This window comes from Eubalaena glacialis, chromosome 17, assembly GCF_028564815.1.
Source record: "Eubalaena glacialis isolate mEubGla1 chromosome 17, mEubGla1.1.hap2.+ XY, whole genome shotgun sequence".
Classification (NCBI taxonomy): domain Eukaryota; kingdom Metazoa; phylum Chordata; class Mammalia; order Artiodactyla; family Balaenidae; genus Eubalaena; species Eubalaena glacialis.
Genome location: NC_083732.1, coordinates 63598504 through 63623407, shown reverse-complemented (window position 1 = coordinate 63623407; position 24904 = coordinate 63598504). Strand labels below are relative to the sequence as shown.

The 24904-nt window shown below is 35.7% G+C and overlaps 1 protein-coding gene across 3 annotated transcripts in view; it reads left to right on the top strand.

The window, feature by feature from the left end:
* Nucleotides 1-24904, top strand: part of CSMD3 (CUB and Sushi multiple domains 3) — a 1197799-nt gene that overhangs the window by 716394 nt on the left and 456501 nt on the right. The window lies entirely within an intron of this gene.

The window sequence follows — 24904 nt, the reverse complement described above, 5'->3', positions numbered from 1 at the left end:
AAACCACCTGTAAGTCTGGTAAAACAAAGGAGAGGAAGCTCTTTTATAAAGAAGGTAGACTGCGAGGGGCTATTCTATTGGAGAAAATTGAGTTCAAAGTATAGTGACTTTTCATTGGCTGAGTTGTGACAGCCTTTCTTTGGCTGAGCTGTTACCAAACAAGGAGAAAACCTTTCTTTTTTCTGCTGGTGGTAGTCAAGTAGTGTCGCTTCCTGCCAGAGATGCAAGGTTCATGTCTTTTTGTTGGAATCTGTATTGACCTCTAGGGATACACATGTGAGAAGTCCCTCTTCTGGCCTTCCAACTCCATTTTAGTGAGGTTTCCTAATAAGCCTAAGTTTCTGTAACTTTATAGAAAGTTTTCACAATTCAGGCTGTAGATGTATATTTGAAGAGTTACAAAATAATATTATAACTAGTACAAATTACAAAGATGTACTCAACAAAAACTTTTAAAACTTAATTTGTTGAAAATGCTCTTCTATAAGTGTTGTTATCCTTAATTTGTAAGTCTTCAATGTTACGGTGCTATCTAACACGTAAACTCATAGTGATGGAAAATGAAGCATTAGTTGTAGGAAACCAAGATTTGTATTCATATAATGTACCAATACAGACGTAGAATTCAAAATAGTGCACAGCTTTCTGATGAATATTCTGTGCTATTTGATGTCATGCCAATAGTATGACTTTTCTCAGTGGGTTATTATTTATTTTATTGCTTTTCATCTGTAGATGCAGTCATGGTAGAAATTCAGTAACTCGGGAGAACTTGAAGCACTTACTTCACTTTTAGAGTAGATCCATCCTCTTAAAATGAGATTACCAGTGACACTGATGTGGCAGCCCAAGACAGTAACATCAGGTGTCTATAATGAGTACTTTCTATTTCATGTCACAAAGAAAAATAATAATGCTACCCCAATGGAATTAATCCAATGACAGGGATTAATTTAATTTATTTTTTTTAACTCCCTGAACAGCTAAATAATTAAGGGGTCAGATAAACCTTGATTTGGTGTTTGAGTTTCTGAATAGAAGTTGCTCGTCACCCGCTGTTCCTTGTTTTCATTTCCTTGGTGTCACCTCCATCCTTAGGTATTTTTACCCGTGTAGTCTCAAGAGCAGTTTCCTGGGCTATGCCTGTCCAGATTTATTTACAGTGGGAAATAGCACACCCATTTTCTTGATCAAAGACAAACCCCAGATTTAGATTATTTACTTGACTTGTGTCATGTGTCCATCACTGAATCAATTACATGACAAAGGTAACAGACAGTACTAATTTGCTTTAGTCCTGTTAGCAATTCCACAACTAGATATAGGGGGTGAGAATGGAGTGCAGTCAGCTTTACTTAAATACCATGAGCAAGTTGATAGAAGTTGATTTTCCCATATCAATATCAGGATATGTTTGCACACACACACACACACACAAGATGGGCAAATAATGCTAGGGGGATTTTTTTTAAAGCCAAAACAAAAGCAAATATCCATTCCCCACTATGCATTACAATATCCATTGAAAAATCAAACTTCAGAACTTATAACTGTCACACCACTATAAGCTGTATAAATAAACATATATACAAACCTAAATGAAGATGACCCATATTAAAACTCTAATATCTCATTTCCTTCACTTACTCCCAACCGTCTTTTGCCATCATGCCATTTTGTCCACATAGGAAATGTTATTATTATCACCAATAATTATATTTCCTGTGGCATTTCTACTGCAAACTTCCAGTCAGTGACCTTATTTCTTCCCTTCTAGCTTTCTTATTTTAGCACTTCGCAAGAAGTATAATCCCAACTTATTGAGAAATCCAGTTTATTTTTCTTTAATTCTTTTACTATTCATCATCACTCTCTCATGTTTTGTTTCCATTTTAGATTCCAGTTTAGTCCTTTATTATAACCAATCCCTTCCGAAACCATTAAATTGCCTTCTTTACTTCTCACTGTTTCTGTAGTACCATACTTATCTAGAAATGTTCCAGTCCTGGTTGAAAGCAAATATCCTCTTTCCACAGAACCTGACCAAGTAAATATACTTCATATTCATAACTATGCAACCCAAATGTTAGTTTAATATTATAGGATGATGCATTTCACTTGTGTATTAGTTTCTTAAGGACACTAGTTTCTTAGTGTGACAAATTACCGCAAACTTGTTGGCTTAAAACAATAGAAATTTATTCTCTCAGTTCTGGTGGCAAAAAGTCTGAAATCTGACAAGGCTGTGATTCCTTCAGGGGCTTTGTAAAGAGGAGAATTTTTTCCTTGTCTCTTCCAGCTTCTATTGACTGCCCCAACTTGTCTAAACTAATAGCCACATCACTTCACATTCTGCCTTCATCTTCACATTGCCTTTTCTGTGTCTGTATTATTTCTCTTTGCCTCTCTCTTATAAGGACACTTAGGATGGCATGTAGGACTCACCCAGATAATTTAAGGTAATCTCCTCTCAAAATCTTTAACTTAATTATGTCTGCATATACTCTTTTTCCAAATAAAGTAACGGTTACAAGTTCCAGAGATTTGGGTAGCTTCTTTTTTTGGGAGGGGCCTACCACAACTAAGTTCCTTCTTTCCCACACTCTAAGACCACTGTTTAATACCTTCTAAAGTTTCAGATTCCTCACACACATTAGTACCAGTTGATAATCTAATCTCATACTCCATTAGGAAACTAGAAGCAATTAGTCAGAAACATCTCAGCTTCCTGCCACCATATCTATACAGCTAGTGGTATCACTACCCTTCTTATCTCTCCTCCTTCCCGTGAAATGAAAGACTGCCCCTGCTCCCAGGTCCCTGCTCAAAGACCAATGCCTGTTCTTCATGCCTTCCCACCTTTCGGGTCCTGTACTCTTATTCACTGTTAGTGGGAATATAATTTAACTAACTAACTAACTAAATAAATAAATTTAGCCAATACAGCAAAACAAACCAAAAAAGTTCATAACTTTTTTTTTATTAATTTATTTATGTATTTATTTTTATCTGCGTTGGGTCTTTGTTGCTGCACATGGGCTTCTCTCTAGTTGCGGAGAGCGGGGGCTACTGTTCGTTGCGGTGCGCAGTCTTCTCATTGCGGTGGCTTCTCGTTGAGGAGCAGGGGCTCTAGGCGCGCGGGCTTCAGTAGTTGTGGCTCGCGGGCCCTAGAGCACAGGCTCAGTAGTTGCCGCTCACGGGCTTAGTTGCTCCGCGGCATGTGGGATCTTCCCGGACCAGGGCTCGAACCCGTGTCCCCTGCACTGGCAGGCGGATTCTTAATCACTGCGCCACCAGGGAAGCCAAAAGTTCATAACTTTTAACTTCGTATTTTACTTCTAGGAATCTGTCCCACAGAAATATGGTTTTCCAAAAATAAAAATATGCGCCTGTTCTTCAAAGCATTACTTATAATATAAAAAACAAACAAACTTCTAAATTCCCTCAGTTTGGAAATATTTAATAATTAAATTAAAATAAAGTGCAATTAAAAGGAATGTGATTTTGTATATATAAACATAGATGAATGTTCATAATTGTTGAAAGAATCAAGCAAGTAGCAAAAGCTGCTTATAGCATGGTATCATTCATGTTCAAAACAAAAGAAAAAAATATATATATATATACACGTAGGACAAGATCTGAAGGAATAAAACCATGTTAACAGTGCTCATTCATACTGAATGGAAATATACAAAGGGTTTGATTGTGTACATACCTGTTTTCTTTTGTTTTTAACAATTAGCCCCCATTGACTCTGGTATATATGTAGCGTATTTTAATTTTTTGTTATTTTTAGTTAAGTTATTATAAGCAGATAAAATACATCTAACTCAAATATTCTTTGTTCACTGTTTTGGAACTTTATGTTACCTCTGTTTTTTATTGTTCAATTTCCCAAGTCATTTATCTAATAAGATTGGTTGTCATAATCAGTTTATTGTCTTGAGAGCACTTTATCTAATCTTAATGGAGGGGAATTTGGGCTGAACCTGACAAAACTTAATGCTTCCAAATGATCTGCATTTTCTATCACATGACTACCCCCAGTTAACCATAGTGTTAATGCCTTTTTATTTTTCTTAGGATAAATAACAAGAAAATGCTTGTCAGAAAGAAAATTAGCACTACACCAGATAATTTCAAATTGATGCCAACACAAGAGTTTACCATCTGGAAAATATGACAAATCAAATTCTCAATACTAAGATTTAATGATCTGACTTTTTAAAAATCACCTTTTTGGTTAATGAAATGACTTCACATATAGTGAATACAAATTTTAAACATTTTAAAAATACCATTTAGAATCCAATAGTATTTCACTATTACGTTTCCTTTTGAATAAGAGTTTACTTTCAGAAAACTAATATAAAATAGACTAATGCTATAGAATCAATCCTAAATTTTAAAAATCGTATGTTGTAAAATAATTGATATTGTACAGTACCATTAATGTAAAAATGGAAACAATTACATTTTCATTCTATCATTTTAAATTATATATTGGCTGATGGTAAGCATTTTTAAAAAGCCGATTTTCAAAGTGGGAAGGAAAATTATGCCATTTCTACTGAAGTCATTAAGAATCTTGAAGCAGTATGTAACACCCTCCAAGAATAGTCCTTGGAGTTTAAATGCTCAATCATCCCCTTTGTTAATTTAATTCAACAGAAAATATCTTGTTCACATGCTAAACAGAGTTGGAAAGAAGCCACAGACGATTATGATTACTCAATAAAAGATATCCTTTGTGTTTATGTTACTTAGCTCATAATCTCATATCTGTAGCACTACAACCAATTAATTATATTCAGTTGGTTGGTGGAAAATCAGATGCAGTCCACAATGTATCTCTCTGACAAATTGTTGCTGGGGATTTTATATACAGCCTTAACATAGTATATGAAAAACTCATTGTAAATAAAATGATTCTTCAAAGTAATTATACATTTTTATAGTTTCAGCATGGATCCAATGTATATTTTGAATTAAGAAAATTGCAGATTTAACAACATATGAGACTTGTTAATACTATCTGTGTCTTTTTAGTTTAGAAATACTACCTGAAGAATAATGCCAAACAAATTAGTCTAAGTAGCACAGTCATTTTGTCTTTCATTCTTTATTTCTTTATTTGGTCATAACCAAAATTAGGGAATAAAGTGAGTTTTAATCAGCCATTTTCTCTTGAATTTCATCCTCCTTGGTTCTTCTCTTTATCCATTTGATGTAGTATCATTTTGTTGCCTCGTGTTATTAATTAAGTATTAAATTTAATACCACATATCAATTATCAAATCACTCTTTTCTCTGCATCTTTCACTTTAATTTAACAAGGGATCTAGTGTTTATATTATCTTCAATTGCTTTATTGTCTTATCTATGCAAATAAAGGTATGGGATAAAGAAGATTTCAAGATAGTAAAGACTAAAATCCTGCTGGTTGTATGAGCAATGATTCCTCTTCCAAAATACAACCTGAATCTAAACTCCACATCAAATCAACAAATACTGTGTGTCAGTATACTATGCACACGCACAAGACACTGCTAAGTATTATGCTTACAAAGAATAAGTGACACTCTCTTTAATATCTGCACCTTCTCTAGCTACCTCCCTGTCTTAGTCTAATTGGGTTGTTCTAACAAAAATATTGTAGAATGGGGAGCTTATAAACCACAGGAATTTATTCCTCAAAGTCCTGGGGGCTAGGAAGTCCAAGATCAAGGTACTGGTAGATCTCTGGTGAGAGCCTTTTTCCGAGTTGTAGACCCCTGAATTCTCGCTGTGTCGTCACATGGCAGAAGAGGCAAGGTAGCTCTCTGGAGTGTCTTTTATAAGGAGATTGATCCCATCATGAAGGCTTTGTCCTCATCACTTAATCACTTCCAAAAGGCCCCTCCTCCTAATGCCATCACTTCCATTTTTTTTTTTTTTCCAATTTTAATCCTAGGATGAGTTTATTTTTTTATTTTGTTAAATTAATTTTTATTAGAGTATAGTTGATTTACAATGTTGTGTTAGTTTCGGATGTACAGCAAAGTGAATCAGTTATACATATACATATATTCACTCTTTTTCTAGAGTCTTTTCCCATATAGGCCATTACAGAATATTGAGTAGAGTTCCCTGTGCTATACAGTAGGTCCTTATTAGTTATCTGTTTTATATATTGTAGTGTGTATATGTCAATCCCAATCTCCCAGTTTGTCCATCCCCTCCTTACCCCCCCTCCCCGGTAACCATAAGTTTGTTTTCTACATCTGTAACTCTTTTTCTGTTTTGTACATAATTTCATTTGTACCCTTTTTTTAGATTCCACATATAAGCAATATCATATATTTGTCTCTCTCTGTCTGACTTACTTCACTCAGTATGACAATCTCTAGGTCCATCCATGTTGCTGCAAATGGCATTATTTCGTTCTTTTTTATGGCTGAGAAATATTCCACTGTATATAGGTACCACATCTTCTTTATCCATTCCTCTGTTGATGGACATTTAGGTTGCGTCCATGTCCTGGCTATTGTAAATAGTGCTGCAGTGAACACCAGGGTGCATGTAACTTTTTGAATTATGGTTTTCTCTGGATATATGCCCAGGAGTGGGATTGCTGGATCATATGGTAGCTCTATTTTTAGGGTTTTTTGTAAGGACCCTCCATACTGTTCTCTAGTGGCTGTATCAATTTACATTCCCACCAACAGTGTATGAGTGTTCCCTTTTCTCCACACCCTCTCCAGCATTTATTGTTTGTAGATTTTTTTGATGATGGGCATTCTGACCGGTGTGAGATGATATCTCATTGTAGTTGTGATTTGTATTTCTCTAATGATTAATGAGGTTAAGCATTCTTTCATGTGTTTGTTGGCAATCTGTATATCTTCTTTGGAGAAATGTCTATTTAGGTCTTCTGCCCATTTTTGGATTGGGTTGTTTTTTTGATATTGAGCTGCATGAGCTGCTTGTAAATTTTGGAGATTAATCCTTTGTCAGTTGCTTCATTTGCAAATATTTTCTCCCATTCTGAGGGTTGTCTTTTGGTCTTGTTTATGGTTTCCTTTGCTGTGCAAAAGCTTTTAAGTTTCATTAGATCCCATTTGTTTATTTTGTTTTTATTTCCATTTCTCTAGGAGGTGGGTCAAAAAGGATCTTGCTGTGATTTATGTCATAGAGTGTTCTGCCTATGTTTTCCTCTAAGAGTTTGATAGTGTCTGGCCTTACATTTAGGTCTTTAATCCATTTTGAGTTTATTTTTGTGTATGGTGTTAGGGAGTGTTCTAATTTCATTCTTTTACATGTAGCTGTCCAGTTTTCCCAGCACCACTTATTGAAGAGGCTGTCTTTTCTCCCTTGTATATTCTTGCCTCCTTTATCAAAGATAAGGTGACCATAGGTGCGTGGGTTTATCTCTGGGCTTTCTATCCTGTTCCATTGATCTATATTTCTGTTTTTGTGCCAGTACCATACTGTCTTGATTACTGTAACTTTGTAGTATAGTCTGAAGTCCGGGAACCTGATTCCTCCAGCTCCGTTTTTCTTTCTCAAGATCGCTTTGGCTATTCGGGGTCTTTTGTGTTTCCATACAAATTGTGAAATTTTTTGTTCTAGTTCTGTGAAAAATGTCATTGGTAGTTTGATAGGGATTGCATTGAATCTGTAGATTGCTTTGGGTAGTATAATCATTTTCACAATGTTGATTCTTCCAATCCAAGAACATGGTATATCTCTCCATCTATTTGTATCATCTTTAGTTTCTTTCATCAGTATCATAGTGTTCTGCATACTAACTGAGTAAATTTTAAAGATCTTATTGGCTTTATTTAGTGATTTATGAATTGGGCAGCATCTGATCTAGTAGACAGAAAGGAGCTCCGAGGAGCTGTACAAAATGAAAGACTTATAGGCAGAAGGGAGCAGGGACAAGGAAGTTGTACTAGGCAAAAAAACAGATTGGTTATGGTGATGGTTTATCAGGCACATTACCTAACTAGTGCTGATCAAGTAATTCCTGATTGATTGGCTTAAGATTCCATTTCTAGGAGATCCGAAACTGTAATTAAATCTTGGTTTGATGATGTGGGGCTTAGCTCAAGTGACTCTGTTTTGAGCCTAATGTCTTGTTTTTAACATGCTTTTATAAAATAAATATGAAATGCCTGTTATTGAAGACATATAGATATAGTGTGAGTATCTATATTTATCTTAGTGTTGATGTATGACTTTGTCTTTACGTATGCATATGAGAATTCATAAAGCAAATAATAGCTGTGTATATGATTTACACAGTAGATTTATTCTGGAGAATTTGAGCATGAATCATGTTAGAATTTTAAGAATGCTTACAAGTAAAAGTAAAATTTGTATCATTTCTTCTAAAATATAAATATTTAGTTTGCCATTTATATAAATCTGCTTTAAAATATTTTCTTGATTAATTTATGGAAAGGTTAAAAATGCTGATTGCAAAAGAGAATCTAAGTTCTAAAGGTAGGATTAATTTAAACTTTTATAATTAAAACTCCTCTAGTTTTTCATCAAACTGTTTTTTTAAATCAATTATATGGTGATTGAAAGGCCATTTGGAAGAGTCAAGGAGCTGTTCATGAAAAATATCTTCTTTTTTTTTAACATGGATAATATATGAAAAAGAATCATGTGGCTAGAAGAGAATTTATGGCTTATCTAGTCTATATTATACCATAAAGAACTCTACTATAGCCACTCCAAGCAAGAAACCATATATATATATATTTTTTTTTAAGTGTTGTATAATGTAAGAATACTCATGAAGTAAGGGATTATTTAGGCTTTGCATCCTTCACAATAGTCCACTGTATATTTCTCCAATTTTCCTTGTATTTCTCCCACATCCAGTTCTTTCACCTCCAAACCTTAATACAAAAACAAAACAAAACTTTTAAAAATAGAAATACTTTCCACTAAGAAAAAAATTATAATTCTGTATGTGGTTGTTGTTGGGAAAATAAAATTAAAAACAAAATCTCCTGCTAACCCAGAAAACCTCACCATAGAAACTGTAAGTAAAGGAAACTGTTTTATTATTTAATAAGCATTAAGCCAGGATCTGATGTGCATGATAGGCAATCCATGAAAGAGATTGCAAAGACAGAAAGACATTTTATGCTTTCATATAGTCAGTTAGATATAATCCATTCATACATGTTCTAAAGATAAATGATAAATAGTCCTTTGGTAAACCGACTGGACAGCACCATTTGCCACACATAATTCATCCTAAATTCACCTGTAATTGGAATGACTATCTGTGTTGGCTTTACCCAAAGGAAAAATAAACCTCTCATATTTTTATGACAGGTGGTAGTTTTTCAACTTGGAGTGAAGTGCCCACCAAAGTTAGGTTCCCTCCTTCCCGCAGAAAGGGGGAGATAGGGGTGCTGTCTTCCCTGATTATTACATCTCAAAGAGATGGCTTAGAGGTTCTTGTGGAAACATCCCTACACTTTGAGACTGACGAGTGGCTTATGTAGCATTTGAAAAGTTATATACACATTTGAAAAAGACAGAAAGAACTGAAAATTCCAAGTTTTCTACAGTGAAAGCTCTAAGATAAACGAAGGTGAGAGGGAGTCTCTTCTATTTTCAACCGGGAGAACTAAGCCTCTTTAAAATTTTTATCTGCATTTAGACTGTCCCTTCAGTTTCTAATAAACAAGACTTTCTCTTTATTAAGATTTGTTCTGTCCAATGCATACTTCCAATTTAATAGTAGATAGTAGGACAGAAAACCAAAATTCTTGCTTTGAGAGGAAGGATAAACTTTAAAGAAGCTTCAAGAAAGAAAACTAGAATTTTATGAAACTCTTTTCTTTGTTGATTTCAGTACTTTTTTTCTGTTTCTCTGAGCTGTAATTCCTAATCAGAATTATGTTGAACTAAATACCTGTCATTAAAAACCAGGTTCTTATTCTGATTTTCTTATTTGTTAATCACATCCCCATTCTTCCAGTAATCCCTACTCAAAATGTATACACCCTTTCCCAAGGGTAGTAATCTGAAGAAACAATTCCCAAGAGATAGTTTGTGAACACATGACTCTGGAGTCAAATAAACTTTAGAAAGTCTGTGTACAATTGCTTTGCAATGTAAAAGTCATATTTATTAGTGGGCCATTAAATAATTTTAATAAGTTAGAATCAGCACTTTTTTTAAATAAATAGAATGGAATGGAATATAAAGTGCCAGAGTGTATTGCTTATAGTATACTCATGGAGTTATGCATTGTTCTATGAAACATATTTTGCAGTTATTTTTATGTGTGTATGTTGGTGTGTATATATAAATAAACTGTATTGGAGTCATTGAAAATAAATTAAGACCATGCAAGTGAAAACAGTGATCATTTATTCAGAGCTTACTGTACCAAGGGAGTCAGCAACCATCATTTGCTTTTAGCAGAAACTTTAAGGCAGTCAATAGAGTGGGAAACCTTTACAGTGAGAGAGAGAGAGAGAGAGAGGGAGGGAGGAGAGGATGAAAGGAAGGGAAAGGAAGAGAAGGGAAAGAGGAAGGAAGGGAGGAAGGGAGGGAGGAAAGGAAGGAAGGAAGGGAGGGAAGGAAGCAAGCAAGCAAGAAAACAAGCAAGCAGGCAAACCAGGCCTTCAGTTTGCTCTGATGGAAATTATTGGTAAGGGGAACCTGGAGGTGTGCTAGCTAGAAGCAGAACATCTTATCTGATTCATCTGAGCAGCATATTTGGCTTTTTCTGATTGATTCTGAGTTGGAGGTGGGAACAAAAATGAGGGAAGTTGGCTGTCTTTGACCAGTTCTGACTGTTTTTGACCGATTGCTGCAGAGGTTGTAGTCTGGCTTCCTGGACTTCTCATGTGGGTCAGGTTCTGTTGTCATATATAGTCTGGCCATTTTCCATGTGTATATTCAGTCTACCAGATTAAAAAAAAAAAAACAGTTTTAAACTCATAGCCATATACTATATACCCCTTTTAAACTTTCACAATGGAGTTTAATACATTAAAGGATTGAAAATTGCTACATAAATTCATTTAACATTCTCCAAAGTATATCATAAATTCTTTTGACTATTAAGCCCCCTTTTTATTCCAGAATCCTTCTTAACTCAAGGAACCCATGCTTTGGAAAATATTTTTTATAATCATTTTCAACCTTTAGTCTTCCTTCTGTACTTCCCACTTCAAATAAGTCACAGGTTTTATCATTTGTCTTTCGCTGGTATTTTTCACCTCTGTTTTGGTCACAACTCTGATACTCTTTACTTTTCTTGAATTATTCCAATGTCTAGCTCCAGGTTTTTCACTTGAATCTGCTTTTCTCATAGATTGCAGGTTAGTTTTAGGTGTTACTTCTTTACTCCAAAATCTTTAGTCTTCTCCATTCTCACACTATCAATTCTACTCTGAAAAGATACAAGAAGTTGTACTTTAAAAATTAGTCATTCATCTTACTACTTGAGATGAGTTAAAATGCAGATAACTTGCAAGAAGTTACATGATAATTCAAATTCAAACTAAAATATGGATATAGGGTCCTCTCCTGAAAATAGAACTCCCAGAGCTTGAAATACAGACTAAGACAATGGAGAAGTGGTTATCATAGTAGCCTCGAGACCCAAATTATATGAAGAAATCAGCCCCAGAGACCTAGTATTATGTTTTATTTGTTGTTTTCATGTCTATCATTAGTGCTCCAAAAGGCCTGATTAAATGTTATGTTTATCTCCTTGAGCAAACACCCAGGCCAGTTCATCTAGGAGCTCCCCAGTTGAGCACATACTGGTGCTCAATACCTGTTCTTTGACTGAAAGAGCTTATATGGATAGTCCCAGGACTTAATTCCATAAAGGGTAATACTATATCAACATTATTATTTTTAAAACAAAAGGCATATTCTATTCATTTGTTGCACTCTGGATTTTTTCAGTGTTGTCTTTTATAATAATAAGAGTGGTTGATTCTTCTTACTTGCTTTATAGATATACCTCCAAATAATTTACGTCCTTTGACCATCTGGTAGATACAGTAAGAGCAAGAATGTTTAGAAGTTTTTGAATGATGTTCTTAGGCTGCTAACAGTTATGGTACTTTCAAAAGAAGATCCATTTACTTTGATTGCTATTATAGTTCAAAAAATATTGATCTATCCCTGCTTGCAAACTCTTTTAAACAGGTAGCTACAGAGATTTAGACAAAAATCTGTATTTCGCTTTGGTCTTTCATTCAGGGTACTTCAAAAGAAAATATTTAAAGAATAGATGGGTTAAGTGAGGTTGAAGTGAACAATGCTATACTGAGTCTTCTTATAAAAAGGAATGCTTCCTGATACTTCCATTTTTCTGCTCCAGTATTAGACTTTAAGTCCCAAGGGGAGTGAGGTCATGTCTCTTTAATTGACTCTATAGCATATTTCGTTTATTTCACAAAAGAGATTAGTGTGTCTGCTATATGTGGAATATTTTGGGGGTGTCCATCATCAAATGGCTTATCAATGGCTTATCTCTGCTTAGAATAAAGTCAAAGGTCCTTCAGAGCGTACACAGGGTACCCCTCATCTCCCCATCCTCATCTCTTACCTTACCCTTCTTGCACCCTAACTCCAGCCATACTGAGTTACTTGAATTTCTCCAAATGTGATGTTTCACACTATCATCCTTTGATCAAACTGTTTCCTCTACCTGAAATGTCACAAACTACCACACACCCTATACCCCAACCCCAATCACACACATCCTTGCAGATCTGCCTAATTTTACTTCATATTTCAGTTTGTAGAATCATTTTGCCTTTCAACTCCTAAGCAGAATTATTCATTTTCTTCTCATGTTTTGCATATATCTTATTCTAAAACTACATTATTTATCATACTTTTATATATCTGCATACATGTCTTTTCCTGGTAAGCAGTGATAGATTGTCTTACCTCTACATTCCCAACGTTTGGGATATAGTACAATTCTAATACGTTTTTCTTGAATGAACATACTAATAGAGGATTGAATGAACAAATGAAAGAATGAATGTATATAAATGAGTAAGGTCGCTGTCCCTGAAAAAATTGATAATGACACTATCTATAGTTAGCTGGGTTACTGGTTGATGGGATCAACTGATTTGAGATGTTTATTATAAAAATGCCCTTGAGCATATTCCTGGGTTTCCTAATCTCAATCAGCCCTCCTCGTTGTCCTTGTACTTAGTTGCAAATTTAAGGCAAATGCTAAGAAAGTCTTTTGAAGGACGCTAAGTATAAACAGTGGGTCAAGTTTTAAGGATACTACCTCAGGGCAAGTCAGCAAGGAGGGATTACTTGTCACTTTACATTTCATCTTCAAATATATAGGAAATGCACTTTTCAAATCATTTTGGAGTTTTAAAACATTTACATTTTGTGGCATAGGTGCTAACGAGAGCATAGTTCATTCTCTTTTACTTAAAAATATGTGTCAAGAAATTTTTTAAAATCTATATATAGATATAGAGATATATATATAAATATCTATCTATCTATATATCCTGAATTCACTTATTTGGCAGCTCTTATGTACCATGCGTTTTTTTTAAGGGCCAAGATAATGACATATACCTTTTTGTGGCCATAGTTCCTAGCACAGCTTTTGGTACATAGTGGATCCTTAGTAAAAACTGAACTGAGATGAATTGATTATACTAAGTTAGTAAGACTAGCCTTTAAATTCCCTGACCTAAGATACTTCATTATCATCAGGAACATCAAGAAGTGTTTTTTTGTTTTTGCTTCAATTGATTCCTACCTAGTCTCATTAAATTGTTTTGTACAATCAAATAAATGTATACGCTAGGGAACTATTGGGTTAAGCATTATTACTGTTCTCAGTTATGAAGTTGTTTCATTGTGGTGTTGTTTACCTTTTTTTTATCTATTTACTTTTATTTCTTTCACTTAATTTTTAAAATTTTATTTATTTCTCTTTAATTAAATGAGAGGATACTTAGTCGTTTTTGAAAAACAACCTTAGTCCCATTCTCTTGTATTCCAACAAGTTCTCTTGAGAGAGAGAAAGAGGGTGGAGTTATAATTGTTAAGTAGGGTCTTACACAAAACCCCAGGAAAGCCATGGCCAGAAAAAAATCTGATAAATAACTGTGTAGGAGGAAAATATTATATAATCCGAGGTCATGTAGGTTCCATACCTATTGTCTTAGGTTGTTTTTTCATTTTTGTTTTTGTTTTGTTTTGGTTTGGTTTGGTTGCTATAACAAAATACCAGAGATGGCAGAGATGGGGTGGTTTATAAAAAACAGAAATTTATTTCTCACAGTTCTAGAAGCTGAAAGTCCAAGATCAAGGCTCCAGCATGGTCAACATGAGAGTTTTCTTCTTGGTCCATAGCTGGTGCCTTCTTGCTGTGTCCTCCTCACATGGTGGAAGGGGAGAAGGGGTCACTCTGGAGCCTCTTTCCTAAGAACACTAATCCTATTTATAAGGGCTCTGCCTTCATGACCTAACCACCTCCCAAAGTCCCCACCTCCTAATGGCATCATCTTTGAATTTCGCCAGAATGCATTCAGACCATGGCAACTGTGAAGGCTTGGAAATTCATTGTTTGTATACACAGACATTAACTATAGCCCCCTCAGTTATCCTCCAAATTTGAGACCTGGGCATGAAGGTGACAGAATATAAATGGTTCGCCATCTCCAAATTAATGATATGTCAAATAGCATCATATTTAGAACCAAAGAAAAGCTCATTGTTTTTATCACAAGTTCCTAATTCTATTGGACATATTAAGGTGTTCAATAATTTTTAAGGTGAAATAGGATTAAGAATTGAGTAGGGTTTGTTTGTTTGTTTATTTGTTTTGAGTGCCTCTATTTGCTATACAGTATGCCAAAACAGTATATTATTTAATTACTTGCTGCAAGATGTTCTTCTACACCAGCCCTATGCAAAATGGTAAACTTTGGGAGTCTTTTCTCAGGATAAAAATTCTGGATTTTTTATTAAATGGTTGTACCTAATCTGAAGCTTTTATTTATTTATTTATTTATTTATTTATTTATTTATTTATTAATTAATTAATTTATTTATTATTATTATTATTATTTTTTTAATTGGGATATAGTTGCTTTACAATGTTGTGTTAGTTTCTGTTGTGCAGCAAAATGAATCAGCTATATGTATGCATATATCCCCTCCCTCTTGGACCTCCCTCCCACCCCCCTCCCATCCCTTCCATCTAGGTCACCACAGAGCACGGAGCTGAGCTCCCTGCGCTATACAGCAGGTTCCCACTAGCTATCTGTTTTACACATGGCAATGCACATACTTTTTAATGTCAGTGTTTTCATCATGATTGTAAAACACTTTACACATTATTGCAAATATGTCCTTCATTACTTTGCCTGGGAAGGTATAGCTTTCCTTCTCAAAATCTCCTTAAATGAGACTGTAGTCTCATTTGTCTGAGATCCTTGAAGGTGAGACAGAGTTTAACTCACAAGGTCTTTTTTAGCTGCATGATTCTATACTTCACGACCTTTGTAAGCCTGTTGCTAAGGTAATGAGATTCCCAAGAGGCTTCTTAACATTAAGAATCAGCAAAACTGCAAGTTTTACAGATCACTTTCTTCTAACCTACACAGTTCCTCTGTGAAGTATTTGAATTACAGTGTCAACTGTTGTCAGGTCAGAGATTGATTAATGAGAATTTCCATGTCACTTTAAAGCCAGATGTTAGTTTTTGGCTGGAAATCTGATTGAATTTAAAATTAGAGTCTATTACTTTAGGCATCAAGGATCAAAGTTATTTGATCACTTAAAAAAGGTGTTGAAAGAGTCCTGCTCTACAAATTTCAACCACTGCCATTTAAACCTATATTTCCTATTTTATTCTCAACTCACTGCAGGAGAGCCTTCCCAAGTGCTCTGCTTAAATTTCATCTGACCTCTCATCCTCATTTAGTTCAGCACCTCTTCTCCAGTTTCTGATTTCTTTGCCTCCACAGCAGGGAGAAACAGCAGAACCAGGTACTACTCCATGGGTGCCAGCCTCTTACCCTGGGAATGGATACTCATTCTGTTCTCTCCAAATTTAGTTGTGAATGATGCATAGTATTTAGGTGACTCCCACCGGAGGCAATATTTGTTAAAGAAATCTCAACCCCACTTTATATTTGAAGAAACAAAATATCGTAAGATAATAAAATCCAGAATCAGTAGGATGCTAACTAAGTTCTTCTGGTGTTGCATTGAGCTTTCAATGGTAAGTTGTATTCTATCAGTCAGGAACAATGCAGGTAACAAATGGCACTTTCACACTGGCCATGTGTGGGCAGATCTTAAGGAAACCAACAAGGGGCTATGCAGTATCCATGGCTGGTGACAGTGGGGAGCCATTATCACCTTCGTAGCACTCAGAGGATAGCTGTATGGAGAGGACAGCCTGACATAAGCATGCCTTTCAGTAAAAAAGAACACAGCCATTCCATGTTGATCCGGCAGAGAAGAAGATGGGGGAAAATACCTCTACTGCACTCTCCTCCCAGCCTTCTCATCTTCTCTCCTGCCAGTGTGGTCTGTTTCCTGACCACTGGTTACAGAAACAGAAAGTCGAGTAGTATAGGAGCCTGTCTATTATGGGTCGATGTGGTTCAGCCTTTACTCCCACCCTCGGGGCACAAAACTCTGGGCGGTAGAGGGTAAAGAATTGTTCTCGAGGGGTAAACAAAATATCTAGCACAAATTTCCTGCAATTATAAGACAACTATAAAATTTAAATCATTCAAAAGACATAGCTGGAATGTGTTACTCTATGATTTTCTGTATATATAGTTCTCTATAATTATGAGAATTTGTGATCGCTTATATGGTTTACTAATAGAACCACATACTTTTGTATGTTAATTTTTATTACCTTCCTTCTTTCTTGATATATTCCACAACTATTCTTGACCATCGGGCTCTGAGAGAAGGTATAGTGCGTAAGTACTCATATTCTGGAACCACACCATCTGCGTTCAAATTCCAGGTCTGCCATTTAAAATTGTGTGACTCTAGGCAAGTTACTTATCTCTTTGGGGTACATAGCGTTGCGTCAAGGTTAAATGTAACAAGTGCTTAGACCTTTGCCTGACACATAAATGATATATGAATATTTGTCATCACTGTGTGTATAGACACTTGAAATGCAAAGTGGAATAAAAACTCATGGGAAGAGACAAATGAGAAAATAAATTATTATAGTAAAATGTATGGACCAATGTAAGTATTCCTAAGGCCTATAGAAACCCAAAGAAGGAAACAAGTGACTATAGTTACAAGCTCAGGGCAGTCTTTATGGAAGAGGTATAGTTTGACCTTGAGAGACGTATAGGAATTTCTCCAGGTGTTACAAACTGGGAGGATGTCTTCTGTCCCAGCTGAGATGTCATGCCTTAGGTCATGTAGGTGTGAAAGGGAACAGCAAGTGTCTTGACATGCCTGACACTTAGGAGGCTAGTAGGAAAATGGTGGCAGACTGGGTGGGAAAAACTGGAAAGGATTAGATCATAAAGGCCTTCCATAGTAAGGAATTTGAAGAGATCCGAATAGTTTTAAAATCACGCTGGTACCATAAAGGTGGGATTAGTGTGTTGAAGCATTCAAGACAAAAACCTCTCTTAAAATTAATGTTTCTGTCTTTTCTGTTCCAATACTGGAATCAAGTTCATATGTTTCTTTCCTGCATTATTCCAGTGCCTGGCTCACGGTATTCTCTCCATCCTTTCTCTCAAGCAACATTGAACAATGGAAAAGAGTGTGGTCATTGGCGTCAAGTAGATGTTGAGTAGAAACTCACTTGAACTATTTCTACATACTTGCCCTTGGTTAGCCTCTCAGAACCTCATTTTTTCACCTATAGAATAAATAGCGCCTTGCTCTCAGTGTTGCAATAAGAGATACATGAGTAAACAGAGTTATAGTATTTAGCAAACCTCCTGTCAAATAATAGTCTCTCAATAATGGCAGCTAATAATCTTATCATTCTGAGACCTTTAGATAGCCTAGTCCCTTACCTTGTTTACTAATTGTTTGCCAGTTTTAAGTCACTTATCTTAGCTTTGGTTCCCTAGGAAACAAAGGCTGAGGAGAAGCTTATGGACTAATGAGGAGGGCAATTCCAAAATAGCAAAGAGTAAATTAGAAAATCAACACTGATATAGCACTACCAAAAAATTCACAGACCTCATTCAAATTTCACTACCCCAAAATGTCTCTTTTTCCTTTCTTGTCAGGATTCAACCCATGAAACTTCAGTGCATTTACTTGTTGTGCCTCTTTCATTTCCTTCGATCTGAATGAGTTCCTCATTTTTTCCCTGTCTGTCATGACCTTGATAGCTTTAAAGAATACAGGCCTTTCATTCTGGAATATGTCCCTTAATCTGGGTCCATCCAATCTTTCCTCATATCCAGACTTCAGCTATGCATTCTTTCTTTCTTTCTTTCTTTCTTTATCTGGCTGTGTCAGGGTCTTAGTTGCGGCATGCGGGATCCTCCCATGCAGAGTGAAGGCTTCTCTCTAGTTGTGGCACGTGGGCTTAGTTGCCTCACAGCATGTGGGATCTTAGTTCCCTGACCAGGGATCGAACCCGTGTCCCCTGCATTGGAAGGCAGATTCTTTACCACAGGACCACCAGGGAAGTCCCCTCAGCCATGCATTCTTGACAGCAATGATGCTCCTTGTTTTAGTGCATTGCATCAGGAGGCAATGTCAGTATAATCCACACTGGTTATGTGATCCTTGATCACCTAGTAAAATTAGTGCCTTCTGGGTTTTTCCATGGTAACATGACCAGTTTCACCTTTTGGATTCTCTTCACCAGAATCCAAAATCGCTGTGATGGTTGTCAAATGTTGATTTTTTATTTTTAATAATTCCACATTTTTTTAACTGTCATTCTACATGGAGACAGAGTGTTCTCTTCTCTTCCATTTATTTACCCATTTATTTTTATCAGATGGATTTATGCATTTGAATTTTATTCAATTAGTTGTAATCCATCATTATTGTTGTTTTGATGATTAAGCTGCCCTAGAATGGCTAGTGTAGTTCCTTCAAGCTGGCCTCTATGTCTTTTCGATGTGTCCCCATCATTCTTTAAGCACTTTTCTTGACAGAACAAGGTGTACCAGTTTTGTCTTGTACTTTTCCTTGACCAACCCTGGAAGCAGACTTCCTGGTTCCCTTTAGTGAAGAATGGTATTTGGACACCAAGATGTGGGCACTCATGTACTTGTTGCTATGAGTACTTATGGCTTTTAGGACTCAGTGGATGGGGCTAGAAAATACATGTGCATTATGTGTGACATAATACACACAGTCATCTCTATCTATCTATGTATATCTATATTTTAGACATTAATTAACACCAATTTCTCCAATTTTAGTTCACCCCCTCAGAATTTTGTAGCCCTCCCTTTTTCCACATCCCCTTTTTGATAGTGAGAAGTCTAGTTACCCTTATCCTCAATACATTTATGACTTGCACAGTCCCATAATATATACTTAATCTTACAACTTTACTGGCTGCTTCCTTGGCCTTGTTTCTACTTGTTTGGTCTCTAGCCACACTGTCACTTACTTGACCTCACTACTTCCTCAACTCCTGATACCACCATCACTGCCTCTGCTATAGGCTGAATATTTGGTCCCCCTAAAATTCACACGTTGAAACCTAATCCCCAATGTGATGATATTTGGAGGTAGGGCCTTTGGGAGGTGACTAAGTGATGAGAGTGGAGCCTGATAAATGGAATTAGTACCCCAGGAGCTCCCTTGCCTCTTGTCTACCATGTGAGAACACAGCAAAAAGATATGTCTGTGAACCAGGAGATCGGCCCTCTCCAGATAGCAAATCTGCTGACACCTTAATGTTGGACTTCCCAACTTTCAGAACTGTGAAAAACAAATGTCTGATGTTTACAAACCACTCAGTCTATGGTATTCTCTTATAGTATCTTAAATGGACTCAGACAGCCTCCTAACCCCAACCAAGCCACCCCACCTAAAGAAAGAAAAGGGAAAAGACTTTGTATCTTTTCTGATACTGCTCTTCTCCTTCCACCTGGGATACCTTTCCTTCCTTACTCTTCCCCAGTTCACACAGTGAAATAACTCTAAGATAGTTCAAGGATCACCTCTTCTGTGAAACCTTTACCAATTTGCCAACCTCCGATTCAAGGGGACTTTGCTGTACCTCCTTTGTGCCCTCATTTAAGGCATAGGCTACATCTTATTTGTCTTTATATCCCTAGTGCCTAGTATTATTTTTGAAACATATTAGAAACTAAATAAATGTTTCATAAGTGGGTAATTAATGAATGGAAATTTCTTTGCAATAATTTGGTGATTAAGACTTTAGATTCAGACAGACCCTAAACTCTGCTATTCATAAGTTTTGTGAAATTGGGCAAGTTAACGTCTTGTCTGTTTTGGCTGTTATAACAAAAATACTATAGACTGGGTGGCTTATAAACAACAAACATTACAGTCTGGAAACTAGGAAGTCCATGATCAAGGTGCTGGCAGATTCAGTGTTTGGTGAGAGCCTATTTCCTGGTTCACAGATGGCTGTCCTCTCCCTATGTCCTCACATGGCAGGATAGGCAAGGAGCCTTTTGAAGTCCTCTTTTATAAGGGCAGAGATGCCATTCATGAGGGCTCCACCCTCATGACTTAATCACCTCCCAAAGACTCTACCTCCAAATATCATCACATCAGGAATTATGTTTCACCATATGAATTTTGGGGGGACACAAATATTCAGTCTATAGCATTAATTAACTTCTCTGACCTTTATTTTTCTCGTTAGTAAATAGAGATGACAATAGTTCCATCATGTGGTTGTTATGAGGATTAAATTATATAATGAATGTGTTTAAAAAAATGTTTTCCCAATGTCAATACAATTTCAATGTTCAATAAATGATACCAGCTATTATTAATAATTGATTTTTGTACAAAGCTCTATTATAACACTGATATGTTGCATATGAATTATTTGTTCAGATATTAGTCTTGCCTCCTGGATAGAAAAAAATTTCAAAGGCAATGATGTACAGTAGGTATGTGTTTATTTTCCTTACTGCCTATTGTCTTTCAGTCTAAGAGAGTATTGCAGCTGCAAGATTACACCTTCATTTGAAAATATATTCTTAATTTGAAGAATTTTGTATTAAAGGAGCAAAGAAAAAAATAAGGTTTCAAAATAGTATAATAGAGTAAGCACTTATTCTCAATGCTAACCCAAAGATGATAGAAAACATATTAAAAAAAATACACTGATGCTTAAGAATAGGAAGAGAACATTTCAGTTATTTATAAGGCCATAGGGGATCTCTGAGATAAATAAATATAAATAAACATATACATATATATATATATAGATATATATATATACACATATGGAATATAGAGGTAAGCTGAGAATTTCATAAACCAATGCCTCCATTGGCTGCTGTTGCTGTAGCTTCTGCCTAGGAAGCCATTGTTCATCAGGGCCAGAAGCCACCACGGAAGAGGCCACTGGCAATCCTGAGAAACTGTAGTAATTGCTACAGAGGAAAATATTTCAGCTACAGAGCCCAATGCCCGGACATGGAATCGGAGTTGAATGCAGTTATCAAGAGGGGTCTTCATGCCAACTCAGGATGAAGACCGTAAAAGTGGACTGCACCACAGATCAACAGAGGAGATAATTTATACCTAGAAGTATGACATGATTCTGACATTAGAAGAAATAAGCCTGAAGTTTACAGAAGCAAGCAAATAAAAACATTTATTTGACAACTTGTTCAAAACCAACTGTTTTGTTCTTCCCCCAAATAAATCCCTCCTGCACTTTTCATCATAAGCTTGACAACCATTATGATTCACCAAATATATTTTCAAATATGCTGCTTCAGAAGAAACTTTAGTCTGCTGCTCTTGAAGCACACTTCTGCTTGTACCCAAGGAAACAGTAAAAAGAAAAAAAAATTAATTATACTAGATATCTTCACAAAAATAAAGGAGGAAATTGTATCCATGAAAAAATAATAGGAGGTTATGAAACAATAAAAAGTAATAAATCATTAAATATTCAAGAGATGATAACATAATTTTTCAGTATATAGGTTGAATTGGAATTAGATAAAAGTACACAGTGAATTAATGAATTTGAATTTATAATATATATACATATTTTACATATATAATACTTCTAGAACGCAGAATAGAGAATTTTAAAAATGAAAATTTGAAAGCTCGAGCAACATGAAGGCTAAATCTGAAAGTTCTGATGTTTAATGTGAAAGAGTTCCAGAGAGATGAGTGTGTATATGAAATAATATTTTAAAAGAAATAATGGTAACAATTTCTTAGAACTGAAAAAAAAAAAGTTACAAGTTATTTGACAGCAGAAATCTATCAAGTACCAAGTTAAAAAAAAAAATTTAAGAACCAATACCTAGGTAGATGATAGTGACATTTAAAAACAGCAAGTCTAAAAAAGAATCCTAACAACTATGGGAAGGGAAGAGAGGGAGCAGGGAACAGATTAATTACAAAGAGAATTAAAATCAGTTTGTTATATTTTTTTATCAGGAATACTGGATGGATAAAAGACCAGGGAAAAATATCTTCAAAATGCTGAGGGAAAATAATTCTGAATTAAAATTCTATACCTTACCGATTATCACTCAATATTGAGGGCAAAAGAAAGACATTTTCAGTTGAAGAATAACCTAGTCTTTCAATAACAGAAACAATTTCAGTAAGGTGTAAGAGTGATAAAATTTTCTGAGCCTAACAACAATGTCATCCCACCATCACCTAGCACTTTAGCCCTGCTATTCCCTGCTCATCATCCCACCCCCCACCAGAGCATCCATCACCTTCTAAAATAACACTTATTTATTACTATTTGTGAACTTCCAATGGAATATACACCACCGAAGAGCAGGAATTATTGTCTGTTTATTCATTGATCTAGTCCACATAGTACCTAGAAGAGAATCTGGCACATCATGGGTTCTCAAATAAATATTTGCTGAATAAATTGAATGACACAATGCAGTTTGAACTATGTAAGTGAGCTTGATTCAGCTACCAGGAAATGTGGCACAATTCATACTCTGTTTGGAACTTTAACACAGTTCTTTTTATTTTTTTGAATTTTTGAATTTTATTTTATTTATTTTTTTATACGGCAGGTTCTTATTAGTTATCTATTTTATACATATTAGTGTATATATGTCAATGCCAATCTCCCAATTCATCCCACCACCCCCGCTGCTTTCCCCCCTTGGTGTCCATATGTTTGTTCTCTACATCTGTGTCTCAATTTCTGCCCTGCAAACTGGTTCATCTGTACCATTTTTCTGGGTTCCACATATATGCGTTAATATACGATATTTGTTTTTCTCTTTCTGACTTACGTCACTCTGTATGACAGTCTCTAGATTCAACCACATCTCTAAAAATGACACAACTTCGTTCCTTTTTATGGCTGAGTGATATTCCATTGTATATATGTACCACATCTTCTTTATCCATTCGTCTGTCTATGGGCATTTAGGTTGCTTCCATGACCTGGCTATTGTAAAGAGTGCTGCAATGAACATTGGGGTGCATGTGTCTTTTTGAATTATGTTTTTCTCTGGGTATATGCCCAGTAGTGGGATTGCTGGGTCATATGGTAATTCTATTTTTAGTTTTTTTTAAGGAACCTCCATACTGTTCTCCATAGTGGCTGTATCAATTTACATTCGCACCAACAGTGCAAGAGGGTTCCCTTTTCTCCACACCCTCTCCAGCATTTGTTGTTTGTAGATTTGCTGATGATGCCCATTCTAACTGGTGTGAGGTGATACCTCATTGTAGTTTTGATTTGCATTTCTCTAATAATTAGTGATGTTGAGCAGCTTTTCATGTGCCTCTTGGACACTTGCAGATCTTCTTTGGAGAAATGTCTGTTTAGGTCTTCTGCCCATTTTTGGATTGGGTCGTTTGTTTTTTTAATATTGAGCTGCATGAGCTGTTTATATATTTTGGAGATTAATCCTTTGTCCATTGATTCGTTTGCAAATATTTTCTCCCATTCTGAGGGTTGTCTTTTCGGCTTGTTTGTAGTGTCCTTTATAGCTGTTAGCAGTTGCCTTATGTATTGAGGTGCTCCTATGTTGGGTGCCTATATATTTATAATTGTTACATCTTCTTCTTGGATGGATCCCTTTATCATTATGTAGTGTCCTTCCTTGTCTCTTGTAACATTCTTTATCTTAAGGTCTATTTTATCTGATGTGAGTATTGCTACTCCAGCTTTCTTTTGATTTCCATTTGCATGGAATATCTTTTTCCATCCCCTCACTTTCACTCTGTATGTGTCCCAGGTCTGAAGTGGGTTTCTTGTAGACAGCATATATATGGGTCTTGTTTTTGTATCCATTCAGTGAGCCTCTGTCTTTTGGTTGGAGCATTTAATCCATTCACATTTAAGGTAATTATCGATATGTATGTTCCTGTGACCATTTTCTTAATTGTTTTGGGTTTGTTTTTGTAGGTCATTTTCTTCTCTTGTGTTTCCCACTTAGAGAAGTTCCTTTAGCATTTGTTGTAGAGCTGGTTTGCTGGTGCTCAATTCTCTTAGCTTTTACTTGTCTGTAAAGCTTTTGATTTCTCCATCGAATCTGAGTGAGATCCTTGCCAGGTAGAGTAATCTTGGTTGTAGGTTCTTCCCTTTCATCACTTTAAGTATATCATGTCACTCCCTTCTGGCTTGTAGAGTTTCTGCTGAGACATCAGCTGTTAACCTTACGGGAGTTCCCTTGTATCTTATTTGTCGATTTTCCCGTGCTGCTTTCAATAATTTTTCTTTGTCTTT